At 41.1% G+C, this 18,607-nt stretch overlaps 1 protein-coding gene across 8 annotated transcripts in view; it reads right to left on the bottom strand.

Annotated features, from left to right (window-relative positions):
- The window catches only part of BMPR1B (bone morphogenetic protein receptor type 1B), a 235,325-nt gene that overhangs the window by 70,337 nt on the left and 146,381 nt on the right, over window positions 1–18,607 (bottom strand). Inside the window, exon 1 of one of the 8 annotated variants that reach the window (XM_058838512.1) lies at window positions 6,560–6,642. The exons of the other annotated variants lie outside the window; for them this stretch is intronic. The gene's annotated coding sequence lies outside the window, so the exon portion shown is untranslated. Of the gene's footprint in view, window positions 1–6,559; window positions 6,643–18,607 lie in introns of those variants that run through there. 8 annotated transcript variants of the gene reach the window in all.

Here is an 18,607-nt window from a genome sequence, read left to right as displayed (position 1 = left end):
TTTTCAATTAAGTGAAGCCACAGAAACACAAAATAACTCTATTTTTACAATGTTAAATGTCTTGCATAGAATCTCCAAAGACACCTAACATCTCTGGCTCCCCACGGTCTTGGTCTTGCCCATCTCAGTAGATCTGTTATTGCTATAATAAGCTCTATTACAGAACATGACCAGCTTTTCCATTCCTAAATTTCATCCATTGGCAAACAATTGTCTTGGAAAGGGTAGCATTCCCTTTCAAGGTGCTCTTTTCTCTCCCTTGGGGAATTCAGAAACTCAGAAAAATTTTTTTAGATGTTAATCTTTGTGATCATTTGGCACTCTATTATTTCAAAATCCTGTTTGATAGAAATATCCTTTCAAATACAGAACTATGACTAAATACATACAGATGTGTTCTTCTTAGCAAAGCAAAACTAGTACAAAAGGCTAATATTTATACTGTGGATTAGCAATAAAGGGGCTGCACTTCTCTTTGCAGCTAACTGAATGTTTTTAAAACAGAAAGCAGAAGGTCATTAACTTCAGCAAAGCAGGAACAGAGACAAATCTAACACTTCCCATCACCCTTTTGCTCCTTAAACACCTCCTGAGTGCATTACAGGGCCACCGGATGAGCCAGGACAGCAGAGCTGTCCCAAAGGAGATCAGGAGTTTATTTGAAGAAGCTCAGCAAGCAACGTTTCCCAAACTCTCTTTCAAAAGAGAAGCAATGAATATCCTATTTCCTTTCCATGGAATGTTTATATGCTGTGGCTCGAGTACCTTTTACACTGCCAAGCCAATGCAAAGCCACATTTCAGCACAGGAAGAACAATACACTTGCTTAGTGTGCACGTTTTGACTTCTTACTAGAATATATTGTGTCTGAAGCAACAGCCCAAAATCTGCTGAGAGACGAACAGTACCACTGCAATATCACAGCAACTCCACAGACAAACGTCATAAACATCAGTAGTGCCCAGTGTCAAATGCTAAAAAACAGAAGAGCTGAAAATAGGGGTGAGTAAAAAGACAATACTGTCCTTAGTCTGGACAACTAAACTAACACATTAGCCCTGTTCATATTTTAAAGGAATTAAGTCTCCACTTCTGCAAATTACTCAAGGAAAAGAGTAGTCCTGTGAGTCGCAAAAAGTCCATCTAAGTTTAAAATCATGCAGGTCTTTTAAACACTTCAGGGTTATTTGGGTTAACACATGGCACACATCTAGTTTCAGTCCACTCAAGTATTCTGCTTTCTAGTGATGAATCTGGATCAAAAGGCACTGAAAATCACACAAGTGAAGTGCTTGCCACTGCAAAACATGTCAGGCCTTCAAAGCCAGTATCTCTGTCAAGGGCAGGCAGGTGAGGATGGGTGACAGACTCCAGTTCAGAACAAGTGCTGCAAAGTACGTCTCGTATGTCCTGAGTTCAACTGTATCTCCTAGAAAAACAAGGAGGGAGGGAATGAAAGAAGGAAAGACCCAAGTATTTGCTACCTTCCCTCCAGGTATGAAGCTGAAGAGATGAGATTTTGAGCATCTGTAATGCTCACCATAAGCCATTTTCACTGCTGATTAATAGTGAGAGATTAATATCCGGGGATGCCATGTAACAGCTGCAGTCTGAACCTCGTGAACACGGATGTGGTTATGCATTTAACAGCTGGGTTCAAACTTTAAGTGGATTTTCCTGTATGGTAACTAGGATCAGTTTACAGTTGAAAAATGATTACTTTAAATGCATACTGTACAACTACACCACACAGCTACTTCTGAAGTAACACAGCCCAAAAGTTACCTATCCTCAAGCTTCCCAGGTCATCCTTCAACTTTCAACAAGCCAAACTATGTCAGGTCCTACCTCCTAATTCCCACAGGTTTTACCTTTAATTCTCCAAGTGTTAAAATGCATCAAGGAGCAACAAATGCTAGAGGTGGATATGGAGGCCTGGCACTTCTCCAGACAACAACCAGACCAGCAGGTGAACATGAAATTCTTTTGCATTACACCAAAGTACAGAATTGCCTGCTAAATCCCTTAAGCAGTGAACTGTCTGACAAATAATTATACCAAAAATTTCGTTGCATCACCTTTACATGTTTACCAGATTGCAAAAACAATTGACAATTACCTCTGCTCAGAGTCTCTGTGGCTTTGGATCCATTAATCATAAAGGCTAATGTGTCACTCCACAATGTGAAGCTAGGGTACACCAAGAGGCATAAATTTCTCCTCGAAGATACATCTGGGTCTTGCTCAGTTTTCTCATACTTTCTCCATCCTATTTTTCACAAGTGCTACACTCTTTCATTCAGAAAAAATTCTCTATGATTTCCACACATCACTTCAGGACAAGGCTGCAACATAGTCCACTTTCTGACTATTCAAAAGATGCTCATTTGCAGCACTTGGGATGCCACCAGTGGTGGTATGGGAAGACAGAAAAATCTGCCAAACCTATATCCTGCCTCCATCCAACATGGGTGAAATGGGCAGGAAAATCTCAGGATTTTCATAAACATCCATTTTTACAGTAAGTGATGGCTTACACTCCATTCCATGTATAGGACTGATGCACGTATGCAGTCACAGATGCAAAGGATTTAGGCCAAAACTACAGTTTTACCCCAAAGCTCAGCCTCTTATGAAACTTTTTTTTAAAAAAAAAAAAACCTTTCTCAGATTATGGGATAAAAAAGAGTTTTTAAAACAAAGAGGCAGGTTTGGTAAGAAGAGCTTTTGTCACCAGTTTCCTTGACAGCACAACCTTTTAGGTTGCATCATTGAGCACAAGTAAGCATTTTTTTCTAACAATTCATTTTTTCTAACCATTTTGGCCTACATTATTTAGGATTCGGCCTGCAAACAAACATTACCTTTTCTGATCTAATTTTTGAAAATTTCCTTCAGAAAGAATCTCCTTAAGTCTAAATTCCAGTCTGAAAAATTACCCTAAATAAGATGCAATGCAGGATAGAAGCAGAAAATAATGCTCAGCCCAAAAGCCTGAACACAAGAGCTGCAGTTCAGTCTGAGTGAACTGCTCTGCTTTTCTTCCTTACACTTTGATCTCAAGTTTAGAGAAGATTAAATTCAGCCAAAAATACTCCAAGAGACAGACATGAGCAACAGGCCACGAACAAACCATGTCAAAAACATTTCAATTCCCTCTAGGATGAAACATAGGCCTTGTAGACATTAAGACATATGCAAATGTGAACTGGAGGATAACGCTAGCATTCAAAAATGTTCTTATGGAGTTGGAGAAACGTTTGGGAGAAGCTGGGGTGCTATTAAGACAGTACAACCCAATATACAGCCACTATTAACAATGCACATACAAAAGCAATTGCACAAATGAAGAACCACTCAGGTCTGAGCTCTGCATTTTGAGGAACACACAGAGACTGAAAAATGCACAGCGAAGTTCAGCAAAAGTAACTCAAGACCAGACAAATAGAATATGGCTTGAGCTTGCACAAAGACAACCAGGGTACACTTAAGACTAATTTTTCTAGAGGTCAAAATAAAGACACACTGGAAATTATTTCCTGGAAACCCGTGGTCTCCTCATCACTGAAGGGAAGCCAAATGTTGGTAAATGTATATTTGTGTATCAAATATGTAGGGATTAACTAAACTCTTGGCATCTAGTGCAAATCAGTCATTACATTAATCTAACTATATCTGATTTTAGTAACCATGTTGAACCATCAGGATCTCCCCAGGTATATATGCAAAGGGAAAAGGCAAATTCCACAGGTGAGTAATTCACATCCTCACAGGATACTCATCCTACAAGGAAACAGAAGCTTTGAGGTGATAAAGAATAGATGCAACTAACTAAGCAAATTTAAGCTAGAATTAATAAAGGTTTAGAAAATTTTGTTCTCAGCCTGAGGCATGGTCTGAATTACTTAAAAGACCTCTTAATTTCATTTTCAACTCTCTTTTCATAACAATTTCTGCCTTAAAACTGACCCATAAACCAAAGATTAGGAGGTAGCAAAGTGCTACTGTGATTTTTTTCTTTTTTTAATTAAAAAGAAATAAACAAATACATAAATATAATTATACAATGCATAGCTTACCAAGACTTTTTTCCCCCTGATTTATCTCCTAAAACTATCCTCAAGCACTCAGCTTCAACTGCTATCACTTTGTCTTTATTTGCTGAAAGATTTTGGGCTGGAGCTGCTGAAAGCACCTCTGGGAGACCACTGGGCACTCCCTGGCAAAGATTCCCCAGCACAAGCCTCTCACCCTCTAAGCAGTGCTGCAAACAAGAAATACACAGTCCTTGGGAGGGAAAAAGCCCTGTGCTGAACAAGGCACTAGCTGCATTTCCTACAGAAGTTTGTACAAGTGCTCAAAAACCAAGGAACGATTTGACCCCCAACTGCCAGGAAGTTGGGAATGTATTTCAAATGCAAACAATGAACTCATAAGCAGCTAGGTTTCAAATTACTGTGAATCTCCTACTGGCACTTGTAATTACACTGTTGATAAGACACTGTATCTGAGGATCTTTTCACATAAGTTTTGCATGCTCATATTTGTGCCCGAAATTCTGCAGAAAGGGAAAAATCTTGGTCTCCTCTGGACAACCTAAGTTTTCTCTGCACATCTTTCAGCAGCCTACTGCATTTCTTCCACAGATTTGTGTAATCCCCTTGCAGATGCTCCTACATTAGAATACATACTCTTTCCCTAAAGGTCATTGCACCATGATTCTCAGTATCCTTAGGAGCACATTATTTTGGTATAAGTAACTCTGAGGATGCTCTAGGACCCACTTTGACTTCAAGGGATCATGCAGGAAGGAAAGTGTCAAAGCATCCACCCATCAAAATTTTAAAAGGGAACAGAGAACCTAACAAGGCTCAGGTACATTTCTGCCTCCTGGTTTCAGGGAAGTTGATGCAGCCCCAGCTGCACTCTCCACTTCGGCAGCAGAGGGTGCTGCCACAATACTGAGGGCCCCTGCAAAGATATCCAGGACTGGTCAGTCAGGTGTGACTTGCAGTTTGTCTAGAGCCTCCATGTCACACAAGTATCACTTAGGAAGTACCGGTTAATGGTTTCAAACTCGTTTTTCAATTTCACCCAAAGTCCATAAAATTTGTTCATCCCACGCTAAACTGTGTGGCGTTCTCACTCCTAAGCCTCATACACAGCTTCTGTAGTGATGCCTGAAAACGAAGCCAAACATTAGATAAAAAACACTAGTACAGTAGTTTTGCGATTCAAGGAGAAAATGACTGATCAAGGACTGAAGGCTTGAATCTGAACTGCACACACTGCTACACTTGGTTAGGACTCCTGCAGACCAGCTGCTGCTCAGAATCCTGCTCTGCCATCTACCCTGCTCTCCCCAAGCCCAGCTGTTCCCATGGACACTGCACCCACTTCCCACCACATGAAAGCTTCCAGGACAAATGGACTGCACGAGTGGCACTCCTGTTTCTTCTGCTCCTTGACTTTAGTGTATCTTACTACGGAAGTCAGAGTAAAACCTTCTCAGGCATCAGGGAAACTCCTGGTTGATGCTGTAGGGCTGTAGGTGAAGTCACAGTGAGTTCACCTGGTTAGTTAACAGAATTGACTAATTTATGGGGGAAAAAGAAAAAAAACTTCCTTGGTATGCATATTTTTTCCTCCTTTCAGATGTGATTATTAGCTTGTTAGCTAACTGCTTCATAATGAAAACATCCAAGCCAAAACATCCAGGACTGTTTCATTAAATTATTTACCACTTTTCAAGAGATACCAAGCTTAACAGAAAAACAAGTCTTCAGTGACTGTAATTTCATAGTTCTTCCAAAGAACATCAGTACATGAATAAAGTGCTACAGTAAACACATTTATAAACTCACAAAAAACCTCACAAAACCACGTCAGCTCATTTACTACACTCAGAACTTGTTTTCAAATGCAGGTTTGTAAGAATGTTTAAAATCTTCTAATAAACTCCTCATTTTCATCTTTAAAATTAATAAAGCTACTATGATTCTGTCAGTCACAATTCTGCCTTACTGCAATCTCTGTAAACTGCTAATTAGCGCCTCCTTTTCTTATTAGCCATGTCAAATTTTAGCATCTTGGTGCGTAAATACGGCAATTTCACTTACAATTAGCATGACGCGTTCCTGATAGGAGTTAAACAAGAACAAATTAAGTCTTCCTACGAAACCAGAACGACGTTTACTAAGTCTATAGCTAGAATAAAATATTAAATAAAAAAAGCCCTCGCTGTTAAAAGGGGTAACCGGACAAAAAAGCGTAAGCTTGAAACGCTCAAGATTTTTGGGGGTAGAAGCACAACACAGCTTCTTTAAAACTTTTTCTTTCGAGCGGTGCAAGTAGCCACAAGCTGCGATTTGGGAAAGGGAACAGCAGCGAGGGCAGCAGCTCCCACCGCCCCACCTCGCCGGCTGTCCCCGCACGCCGTGCGCCTCCGGAGCATCACCCGCACGGCCGCACCCAGCGGGGCCAGAACGGCAGCCCGGAGCCAAAATCCTTCCCTCCCGCCTCCCGCTGCCCCTCCGTCCGCGCGTCCTTCCCCGCTCACCTCGGCCGTGCAGCCGGCGCCGCCAGCTCCCAGCGAGAGCCGCGGCTCCGGCCCCGCTCCGCCCGCCGGCCCCGGCCGCCTCCTGGCCGCGCCCCCGCCCCCGGCTCCTGCCCCCGCCTGCCGCCGGACCCCGGCTCCTGCCTCCGGACCCCGGCTCTTGCCCCCGGCTCCTGCCTCCGGACCCCGGCTCTTGCCCCCGGCTCCTGCCTCCGGACCCCGGCTCCTGCCTCCGGACCCCGGCTCCTGCCTCCGGACCCCGGCTCCTGCCCCCGCCTGCCTCCCGCCCCGCTCCTGCCCCCGGCCGGCTCCTCCAGGCAGGGCAGGGCGGGCAGGGGGAAAGCCCCCCCGGCCGGACACAAAGCGCAGCCCGGGCGGCGGCCGCGGTGAGGGGAGCCGCTGCCGGGAGAGACAGCCCCAGCCCCGCAAGGAAGCCCGAGCCGTCCCGCCAAGCGCCTTGGGGCTCTGCACATCAAACTCTTCCTGTGCCCCCCGGGAAGAGCCGCGGAGCGCTCCGGATCGCGGCCGTGCCCGTGCAGGAAGCGCTGCCAGCAGCAGCCAGAAGCGAGGAGGAACGGGGACCTCCGCTCCTGCCCAGCAACTTGTCACCGGACAGCTGCTCCAGACACCTTCTGAGCTGGTGTCATTATTCAGGGACTAAATGAGCCGCTTCAATATTTGCGAAGTGCAGGATTTCCCTATAAGCCTGTTAGTGAATCAGCCGCGCTCAGGGATTTAACCTTACCCCTCCTCATGGTCACACTTGCTCAGCAGTTGCGTCGCTCCTCCGCCGGGCGCACTAAAACAAAGCCGCCTCACGTGTGGCTGGGGTTTATAGACCTCTACATCAGCAGGTCATCAGTGGATGCAAACCCACAGAATCACAGAATCAATTTAAGTTTGAAGAGACCTCTAAGATAATCAACAATATTCACCAGTAAACCACATCCCCTAGTGCCACACCCACACAGTTTTTGAACCATCTACACATCTGCCCTTTATGACAGGAACAAGTGTTTTAAGCAACTCTTAATGCCATCAAGCAGCAGAAGTATGTGGTCTTTGTTCTTGAGCAAAACACAGGTGAGATGAGACCCTTAAAACACCTTAAAATACAGCAATATAATAGGAAAATGTACAAACTGATGTATCATAATTAAAAGAGGCTGCCAACTACCACCAAAAAAAAAAAAAAAAAAAAAAGAGCAGGGGTAAGCTAGGTATTTGCAATTAGACTCTGTATCAATATATAGTCATAATTAATGGCAGCATTATTTTTTTATATTTTTTTTCTTTATTTTATTTATAGGGTTTGTGAGGCATCAGGTCACTTGTGACGATGTTTGGTCAGTTTGGCACTGATACTGGACTACTGTAGCTTATAGAAGCCTGGCATCTCAGTGGGCAAATTCCACTAGCATGCTTCAAGTGGTATTTTGCTTCAAACAAGTAATCCCCCTGAAGCTTTCTAGGACAGATCAGCATCTATGATGATGCTTAGCAAAATGGAAATCTTTGAAGTGGCCACCTAGCTACTATCAAACAACAGTTAGTAATAACAGAATAAAATTCACTTTTATGTCACTGAGAGTAATTTGGCCACAGCATTCATAAACCAGACCTTGACCAGGTATCATAAATGTGACAAGCATTTCTCTGATCTTTCTAGTGATTAGTGGAATTTCTTTTTTTCCTCATCCTCTTGTTTCAAACTCTTATTACCTGCTTGATTACTGCACCAACTAACAATGCAATTGCAACACAGACTTTCAATTCTATGCACATGAATGGAATGCATAGTTCGTGTGAATAAAATCATTCTGTCAATATAATTTTTCAGTCTTTCTCACATTTTCATTGCAACATATGGCAAGAAATAACACAGTAGTGTCTAAAAAAAATATTTTCTAAAAGGAGTCCTAATTACAGATTTGTTCTATACAGATCAGCTTTCAAGGGAAAAATTACCTTGATTTTGAAATTCCTATTTAATCTACACGTGGTCTTCAAAAAGCATTCTAAGCATTTATTTCCCAAAGTCCCATACAAAAACGTGTTAAAGTAATGCTTGTAATCTGTTGACACCATTTAATATATTTGTAAGTAAAATTAAAAATCCCAAATTGCCACATATTGAACACTACAGAGCAGACCATTCTTCCGACGTCAAACACAGGATGTCACTCCTATGACCTTTTTGACTGCAAAATGGAAGATTATCACTGTTTTCGACACTTGGGATGGGCATCACAAGCCTCAGCTGTGTGACCTTAAAGGACTCAGATGAATTCGAAGCAGCAAATGTTTGAATCTGAAAGACTGCCTCTGAAAGTATGGGGAATCCAACCGAGATGCTTTTAGGATGTCAGCAGAATCAATGCATCAAGGAGGGGAGTTCCTTATGCAGACTGAAGCAAGTGTTTAAAATCAGGGCCCAACGGTTGTTTGTTAGGGTGTGGGTGGCAGGAGGAGTCTTTTAGACTCAGTCAGTGATGTATCTCTGTAAATTAGGTGATTCTTTGCCTAAATTCATACTGGCTATGTGGATATTAGGTGATATTCTTCTTTGGGAGATGGCCAAAAAATAAGCATAAATTACTTTAAGACACACCTTGATCACTTTTTGAAGAGAAACGAGGTGGTGGGGAAACATGTAACATGGTGCCTCGGGACACCTTTGTCATGAACTTGATGACAGAAGAGGTTTCATCTCCTGTCTTGTATTCCAGAGTTTCATACCTTACCATGAAAAACACCACCCCATTCAGCAGAGCAAAGAGGTGACAGCACAGTGAAGGGAAGAAAGAGGTCTTCCTGCCCATGTTTCTGTTCAGAGTTCAAGGTGTGATCTGCAACTCAGGGATCTTTTCTATTGTGCCTTTTCAGTGAGGAGCTGGACGCTCCTGTTACTGTTAAAGCACTAAGCAAAATAAACCAATGAAGCAAGCAATAATGTGCTGTAATTACAAGTTTGTAGGTAAGCTGTCAGTGTTCATGGATCTTCTACTCAGTCCCACGGAATACACCAGTATTACACATTTCCATATAAAGAGTGCATAAGCAAGCAAAACTATTGCAAATTATTGTCCTGATAGGGACATTGTATTTCTAAAAATGAAAAGGAATTTTTCAAGTCATCATAAGTGTGGGAAAAAAATTTCCCATCTTAGAGGATGACATCATTGTCTCCATAGTTGTTAATGTTGTCAATGATGTAATGGTATCTTTTATTTCTTCCTGCTAATTATGCTATTTCCCTATATGTTTTGTGTTCTGTAAAAGCTCTTTGCCCATTAAAATCCTTTTCTAAGCAGAAGCACAAATCAAAAAAGTCTAAATTAACAACATTTCATTGCTGCTGTCTTTGTTTTCCTAGATAAAAAGCAACTCAGTACTTAAACTACAGTAATATCCACAAATGGGAGGCTCTTCCTTCAGATGAAACCCACTTGCATCTGCTTTCTCCAGGAAAGCTGGCAGAAATGAATTCTTTAAGGCATTATTATCTAACTTTTTTTTTTCACTTTGTGGTGAAAAATAGTGTCTCCCTCCATGGAGCACAAACTCAAAAAGAATAAAAAAGATGCTTTCACTCCACTTTGAAAAATTAAGGCGTTCAAACCCAGGGACAGGCACACAACAAAAGCTGTGACGTGCTTAGAAATCTCTAAAAAGACTCTTAAAACATACTGGAGATGTGAATTGAACCTCTTTTTCCCTATTTTCTTCCCTCTTTCCTTGCTCTACCAGTGGGGATGTTCCCCCAGCAGCCTGAGAGGAGCCACACACTCCAGCCCCTGTGCAGGGACAGCCACCCTACACCGCCCCCTTGCCCCTGTGGCCCAGCTGAGGGGACCATCTAGTATTCCAGGCATGTATTCCTCTCGGTTTTGTCTCTTTTTTTGGTTTTTTTTTTTGGTCCCCAGAGATCTGCCAAAGTTTCCCTTCCCCTCTGACATACACACACCCCATTCGGAAAGCGGGAGCAAGGGAGAAAATCCCGTAACTTGTCCAAAGCACGCAAGGATGATTTGTGTTCTCACTTATGGGGTATGACTGTCACTGTTGATCTGCTTTCAGGCCTAGATTACATCTGATAAGGGCTGACCTTATTTGAGTATTCACACATTATGCACTCATGGAGAGCATGTGGACACAAAAGTCCCTCAGATGTTCTGGGCATCAATCATGCTCACAGCGTGGAGGCTGCCAAACTTTTCTTCCCTTAACTCGGGAGAGGAGAGGGTAGTTCAAGACAGACTTAATAAAGTTTAAAGCTGTGCCACAGTATATTTGGGGCCCATTGTCTTCTAAAAGTGTTCTTTTCAACAAATTCTCTGCAGTTACCACGGGCAACAATTCGTCTTTAACAAATTGGGGCGGACTGTGTGCAAACTGTCGGGAGGAGGGGAAGTGAACAAAAGGCTTGCCAGGCCCATTAAATAAAAGCCAAACAACCAAAACTCTTCTGTCTCTTAGTTGCCCCATATTTACAAAACCAAAGTAGGTTCTAAAAATCATTCCCAAAACCAGAGTATTTTCAAAACGTACCTTAAATCAAATCACTTCCTTAAGAACTCTGTTGTTCACCACACAAATACTTATACTCATTACCACAAATTAACATGTGCTTTTATAAAGAATATCATATAACCATCACTGATTGCTAAAACATTTCATCAGTTGTAATGGCTGACACCTCTGTAATGACTGACACATCTTTCCCAATGTCACAAGAACCACAATTGGTTTTATAAACCTTCTGCTTTTGTCTGCATGTTCATTTGAAATTGTGAGAGCTGGGAGGAAATAACAGCACACAGTAGGTGATGCATGTGCTTCTCTGAAATTTTTAAATTCTAAATTCTTAATCTTAATTTGTAAAGCCTAAATTCTCATACAGCATCATCCTTACAGATAAAACTGACTCTACAGTCTGCAGACCTTCATGGAAACTTCCCAAATAAGCCATCGTACCTAGCTCTCAAATACCTTTTATTCCCCATATATGTAGACTACATGAAATTGCTACTCTCAAAGTATGATTTGCTTTGCTAGATCATGCTTTTTAACTCAAAAACTGTTTAGGCCCTGTAAACTTACTTTCCTCTACAGCTGGCTACTCCAGCAGAAACAGCAAGCTAAGGCATTCTTCTCATGTGGCTCGAAGTAAATAAGAAGTAAATAAGAAATAAGTAAAAAATGCAAATACTCATCAACCAAAGCCTTGGACAGGATGTCATGAAGAGTTCAATGTGTTTTCTCTTTTCAGTTTTAGATGCTTTTAATTATGGAGCTTTTGTTGCTGCTGTTTAGGAGATCAGTTCACAGCATGATGCATCTTATCATGGGCAGGTTCTTCTGCTTATCCAGAGATGCTTGGTTGAGGCTTTTTCCTTCCCATTTAGGGCCATTTATTTCTTAGTTATATATCAAGAGTGACTGACCCTTGAGAAAAAACAGCAGAACACTACCAAGAGAGGTGAAAAGATCTCTGGATTAAACCACAGGAAAAGTATATTGAGAAGGATGTGTTTTTCAGGCGTGATACCCAAGATGATAGCATGGAGAAATCCACTACCAGTTTCAGTGGGATTTAATTGAAACCATTCACAGCAGTAGCAAAGACACTCCCTGCCTTTGGGAGGTACATTTCCTAGTGAGGACCTTCTGTGGCTGTGTTGCACCAGATTCTTCTTAAAACACAAGCAGCAAACCATACATCTCATCACATGTGGGGATCAGGATATGGTATGCTAACTAAGGGCTGAGGTTTAGGTCCAAGTCTCCAGTCTATAAAGCTGTGTTCAATCTTAACTGAAGTGTTCCTTTGAAAGATTTTGGCTACACAGCATTAGGATAACAAAGTTCCAAAAAAACAATCTTCATAGTAAGAAGGCATACCCAGACTAATATGATTGAGTCCATGGCTTTCTTCCCCCCTTGTTTAAAAACCAGCCTTTAAAATTTAAACTTTAATACTTATTATCATTTGATGAAAAGAAATTATTCTTCTTCTATCAGTATAAGCATACACACAAACACATACACATAGATGTTAATTTGTTGGTTCCAAATGTCATTACCATTATAGTATGGGTTATTCTATTATATGAATAAAAGCCCATTTCTCTGACAAGCTGGCTGAAAATCTAAATGCGTGAAGGAAGATTGTACCTTTAGCTTTACTGAATCTCCTTGCTAGGCTGACTGTACTCAGGTAAGGAACCAACATCACAAAAGTAAAGTTAATGGAGCTTGGACATGTGTTTGACCCAATAAACGAGAAACTGGTATTTATAGGGTTTTGTCATATGCTGCCTGATCTTGCAATGAGAACCTGCATATTATTCTCCAACTGGAAGTTGTCCTCACAAAGTGGGAGCCACACAGCCACCTCACAGCAATGTATCTACCACAACTACACTGCTACAGCATCTGCACTCACCCAACTGCTGAGCCAGGGCTGGCTTCTGGCCAGATGTCACAGACTGTGGCAAAACAGAACTGTACCCAGCTACAGAAGCTAAAGAATTCCTCAAAAGGTCACATAATTTAGCAATCGCTGCGCTGACACATCAGATCAGAGCAATAGCTCAGTTTGTCCATATTCCTGTCTCCAATAAAAGGTATTTGCTTTTTATTAATTTTTAAATGCACTGCTTTTTAATTTCATTGGGATGTCTCCTGTCTTTTATTATGTAAAAGGTTAAATGGAAGAATTCAATTTGCTTCTTCTATTTATATGTATTATTTTATTTTCCATTTTCTGTCTCCTCTTATTGAAGTCCTCTCTAACCATCCCCCAAATTTTAAGTTACTTGTTCCTCAAGGAGATGGTTCGTCTCATATTTTATTACCCACCTATTCATTCTGTACCTTTTTATCAGCTGAGGTGTCCTGATGCAAATGCAGCATTCTTGGAGGGATGTGACACTCACTGACAGACACTTTCAGAAATCAGCTCTATCTCTGGTTTGGAGTCAAATGTCTTTTTCACTTTTCTCACTGCAGAATGAAGATTACTTTGACTTGTTCAAGACAAAAAGAATGACACTTTTTACTCAGATTTATTTCAACATTCTGGAAATATACCAGGATTTTGTATTTGACAATGCACACTTGCCGAAAATATTTTAACCTGCATGTTTGTATCAAGTTTAGAAAATCTTTTGCCGTTTAGCTCAATTCTTTCTAATTTAAACTAATTTAAATAATTACTTTTACTTTCCCTGAAGTCACTCTTTCCTCCAAAGGCTACCATACCCAAACCCACTTTCAGAAGTAGCTTATTACTGTCTTCAGGGTGGCAGGAGCAGCGTGCCTCCCAAATCTCCGTTGCTCCTTTCCCTCAATATGCCAAACAATGAGGCTGCAAGAGGACAGAAGAGGAAGCCAAACAGAGCTGGGATGGTTTGCTGGGATGACTGGGCACAGAGGGGAGGAGTGCATGAAGAGAGATGTAATTACCCTCAAAAAATTCTTTTAATCATTTCACACTATTTTTTCAGGGCTTTTATAACTGAGAAAAGTTATACTAATGAGTGCATAAAAATAGTAATAATACTTTTATACCATGTAGTGTTCTCAGCAATTAAGTCATGCTAGAGTCTCTTGGTACAGTATCTTATCAGTACATAATTTCATATTTCAGAAGTTCCTTTCAGCACAGTTTGGATTTCAGCCTTCAAGCTGTTCTCCCAAGCAATAAATGGACAAAGGCATAGATTTTTTAACTCCATTCCCAGCCCAAAAGCATGTCTGATGGATTTTAAAAGTATCCTATACATTCAAGATAGGCATCTACCAAAATAACACTACTCTAATGCTGGTTGAAGGTATTCCCCCCACCCCCCCATACATACTACCAATTTCCAGTTGAAATAACTTTTCTTTCTGAGCAAAACTTGTTCCTGTGTTTACAATTACATTGCTCTAACTGCAAAGCAGGTCACTGTGAGGAACCACAGTGGCATACTGGTTTTAGGTACCCAACTCTCCAGGGAGGTTACCTCCATAATATACAGCCACTATCCATAACTTTCCTGTCATTACAGGTACACAAAGACCACAGAAGCCAACCAAACACATGGAAAGTAAATGTATTTTGTGACTTCAATGTCATCAAGAGCCCAACAAGCAGGACTTGGCAGCAACATAAGTCTTAGCTGTATTTACAGATTTATCGCAAGTGCATGATAAGAAAAAAAACCACCCAAAACAAAACAAAACAACAAAACCCAGAAAGAAAAAATGCCTAAAACCAACCACATTTCACTCCATTGCTACTGAATTCTATGTATTACAACACAAGTCAAACCTCAAAGCAATCCCTGCTGTGATGTGGATACAGCACGACCTGAGGCACTTCTGACTGGTATGATGAGCTTGAAGGCAAATCGGAGCATGCATAGTCCACCTGTCAACTGAATTTTCAAATAGTAATTTCAGTACCACATACTTTTGCAGTATTATCAAAAATAAATCTAAATTTGAAGGCACTAGACTTCTACAGTATCTCTCCTTTTAGAGGAGCATATTGTTTCCTTGTTTGGTTGGGGTTTTTTTAGCTAAAATGCACATTAAGACATTTAAAAAACCCTTTGGCTCCACCTCTTTAAGTAAGTAGACAGCTTCTTTAGACCTTTCTGCTCCTTCACCTGTCCCCAGTTACAGAGCACAGCTGTTTGGGGGCTTAAGATTTTTTTTGTGAGGTAACAGTTGATGATAATCTCATTAAATCCTTTCTAACACTTTCCAGTTCATACAGGATTTCCTTCACCAGGGTGAGTGGAACAAGGATTGGCTGCTTAAGAAATCACTGGGGAAAAAAAAAAAAAAAAAAAAAAAAGTCACCCAAACCCCTCCTCGCAGAGGAGGGTGCAAGGGAGCCAAAGCTCAGCCCCAGCCAAGGGGCTGGAACAAATCCAGAGATGCAGCAGCTCTTTGCTGTTTCCCTCTGCAGCTGAGAAACCGCATTAGAAGTGTAATCCCTGATATCTTTTGCATGTAAAACAAATCATGTGCTAAGCAAGCTCCTCTACCTGTAAATCATTCTGTTTAAATGTCCAGAGTTCCTCTCTCTGCTACCCTGGGAAGTCCTCATTGCAAAGGAGCTGTGTTCTCGGGAGAAGCTCCACGACCAGGTTGGCCGCCCAGACCATCAGTGCCATTCCCAAGAACAGGAGACAAACCTCCCCAGGGAGAACGGACAGTGTGAAACAAAAGCAAGACAAAAAGAGGCCTGACTGGTTTAGATATGCCTTCTATCAGATCCTACAAGCTGTGCTGTGGGTGTTCTGAAGGCACTTCCAAGGAAAGGGACCTCCCCAGAGAAGCCTTAGGTGCTAAGCAGATGTGAGGCACAAAAAGCTGAGATGTCCTAAACTGCTCTAAGACCAGACAGGAACAACTTTTAGGCCGCATTAGAGAAATCTCTGTAGCATCAACTACTTGTATCAAAATGGTCAGTTTTCATTTCACTGCACAAGGTCTCAGCAGTTTAATAGGATTTTTCCCTATTTACATGCACTTAAATGGCAAATGCAAATTTCCTGCTCCAGCTGCCAAAAAACACTTTTTCAACCTGCCTGACTAAAACCACCCAAAACGAGCAACGCGAAAAGTGCAAGACAGTTTAAGTTCTGTAGAACAGGCTGGCCAGCTCAGGTATCTGGGTAACAAATATTTTTATAGGCCTTTCAGTGGCTCGAATCCAGGACAGCTCTGCAGTGATTTATTTCTCCAACAGCTTCTAGGGTGGCCTATGTAAAATTAGCTGGTAATCACAAACCAGGCCCCTAGTGGGCACGTTCCACACCCAAAGCAGCAGCGACTGGTGCTCCCTTGCTGAGGGTCACAGGAGAAACAGCAAGGACTGAGGGGGGAATGCTGGATATCTCAAGCTGTCAGGAAAAATGAAGCTGAGCATCAGAGCATTATGACCAGAACTTTTCAGGATCAAAGCACAGTTCATCTTATTTAAGCCATAAATGCGTCACTTTTTATGATTGACCTGCTAGTATTCTGAATAAGCGTTAAGTACAGTTTTTAAGGGTTATACAGAATTTGTCTTGCAAAAACCTGCTCTCTTAGGAGCACACAGCATAGGCTGTTTGCAGTCTGAGTTGCTACTGCAGCTCACAGTTTTTTTAACTGAAAATTGTCCCTACATCTCAGCGTGGAAGGGAGAAAATATTAACAGCACAACCTGTGTATTGACCCTTGAGGACACTTCTGATGTCTGATGTCCACTGATTAGGACTTTCTACATAATCGCAACACCGTAATTGCAAGAGAATTGGTTGCAAATCCCCCATACACTGAAAGTCTGCAACTCTTGCCACCACCTTCCCTGCTACAGGACCCCATGGATGCAGGCTCCAGCTCCATCCATAGAACAAACATGCAAACACATTGCAAATTCTTTTTTCTTGCTTCCAGTGCAACTCCAGCAACCTCCACCAAAGCATCCAGCCAGGACAGAGGCTGAAGTGTAGTGCCTATAATTTTTGTTTGGCCGAGATGATTCCGCAACATCATGTGCTGATGCAACCCTTTTATCATCACTATCTCCCAATGACCTTAAACCATCACCAGGCTGTGGTAATTCTCACACGCTAACGAAAGCTAGAAATTAATGGGAGACTCCCAAATCTTACATGACAGCAGCTGCTTTTCTTCAACTATTCCCCGCTATCTTTAAGAGAAGTGATTCAGACAGATATTACAGTTTTATGGTCTCAATTCCTATTATATTCACTCAGGTCTAAGAGAGTAAGTTCCTCATATCTAGATTCAGTTTTACCATGTTTTTCATTCATTTTGGCTGATCTATTTTTGATATATTCTCAGGCTGCACCTCCTTAAAATGTGCTAATTTAGTTCCCTGGCTGTAGATAATATGTTCATCCCAGCACTTGCAAATTTTCAGATAGAAAATAAAACCTAGACACTAGAAGTCACGTGCCTATTTAAAACATGTAGCTGGACAGTATCAATATGACACTGGGATAGTAGATTAAAATTAACCTGCAATTCCATAATATCAAATAAATCGACCTGCTAATGAAAGGAAACACATTTCCATAAGAATTCGAGTGGTATCCAAGTAACAATTCCATGATGATACATTTTCAATTAAAGAATTACAATAGACTACACTTATTTTTTCTCTCTAATGTTAGGTTGTAATTTATTATTGTGCAGGCAGCTGAATATTAACCTACAGCTTCTGTTCTTTGTCTTGGTAGTAACTGGGAAATGTTTTCAAGGTCAAATACTTTATTAGTAAAAAAGATACCTACATGCCAAATTTTAAAAGTTTTCTTCTTTTTTATTATCTGGTTGCTTGTTCTTACTTATTTTAGCAAGTTAGAGAAATATTAACAAAATCTATGAGAAACTCTGCCAGACTCATGAGTGCAGAGGAGTGTACCCACTCATAACAAAAGCAAAAGTAGGTCTATTTGTTGCTATTCTGTACCCAAAAAAGGCTCATGTTCTATAAGGCCACAAGATATGAAATACAAACTCATGGTTATTAATAAAGTAAAGTCATTTAGTGAGTCAGTGTTTGCAGGGGGCAGCAAATTTATTAATTGTCCATTTATGGTGACAGTCTCCTAAGTGCATGAAAATTAAATTCTCCATGATCTTTAATTATCTTATGTGGTTCACTTCATATTATATTGTGTCACAACGTATCGCTCACTGATGTTGCTATACAGTACTACATAATGTTCATATTTAGTCAAATTGCAAGCAAAATGCATGAAATTCTAAAGATTATTTTCCATATGCAGCTACATATCTGTCAATAACTACATTCCTGAGTTTTGGTCAGATGGCCCTGATGCCTGAGAGGACAGGAACAGTACGCTGTATTGTTAAATCCCCCACTAAGGCTTAGCTTCAGTAATTCAGCTTTCACGACAAATGCTAAAATTCAGCAGTAACTGAATTTAAAACTCAAGAAAGCCCCATCTCTACCCTTTGAATATGGGAAAAATGTTTCCTTGAGCTTGACAAGGAAATGAAAATAAGGAAAAT

Source organism: Poecile atricapillus, chromosome 4 (assembly GCF_030490865.1).
Source record: "Poecile atricapillus isolate bPoeAtr1 chromosome 4, bPoeAtr1.hap1, whole genome shotgun sequence".
Lineage (NCBI taxonomy): Eukaryota > Metazoa > Chordata > Aves > Passeriformes > Paridae > Poecile > Poecile atricapillus.
Note: the sequence above shows the minus strand (reverse complement) of the source record. Positions and strands in the feature narration are given on the sequence as shown.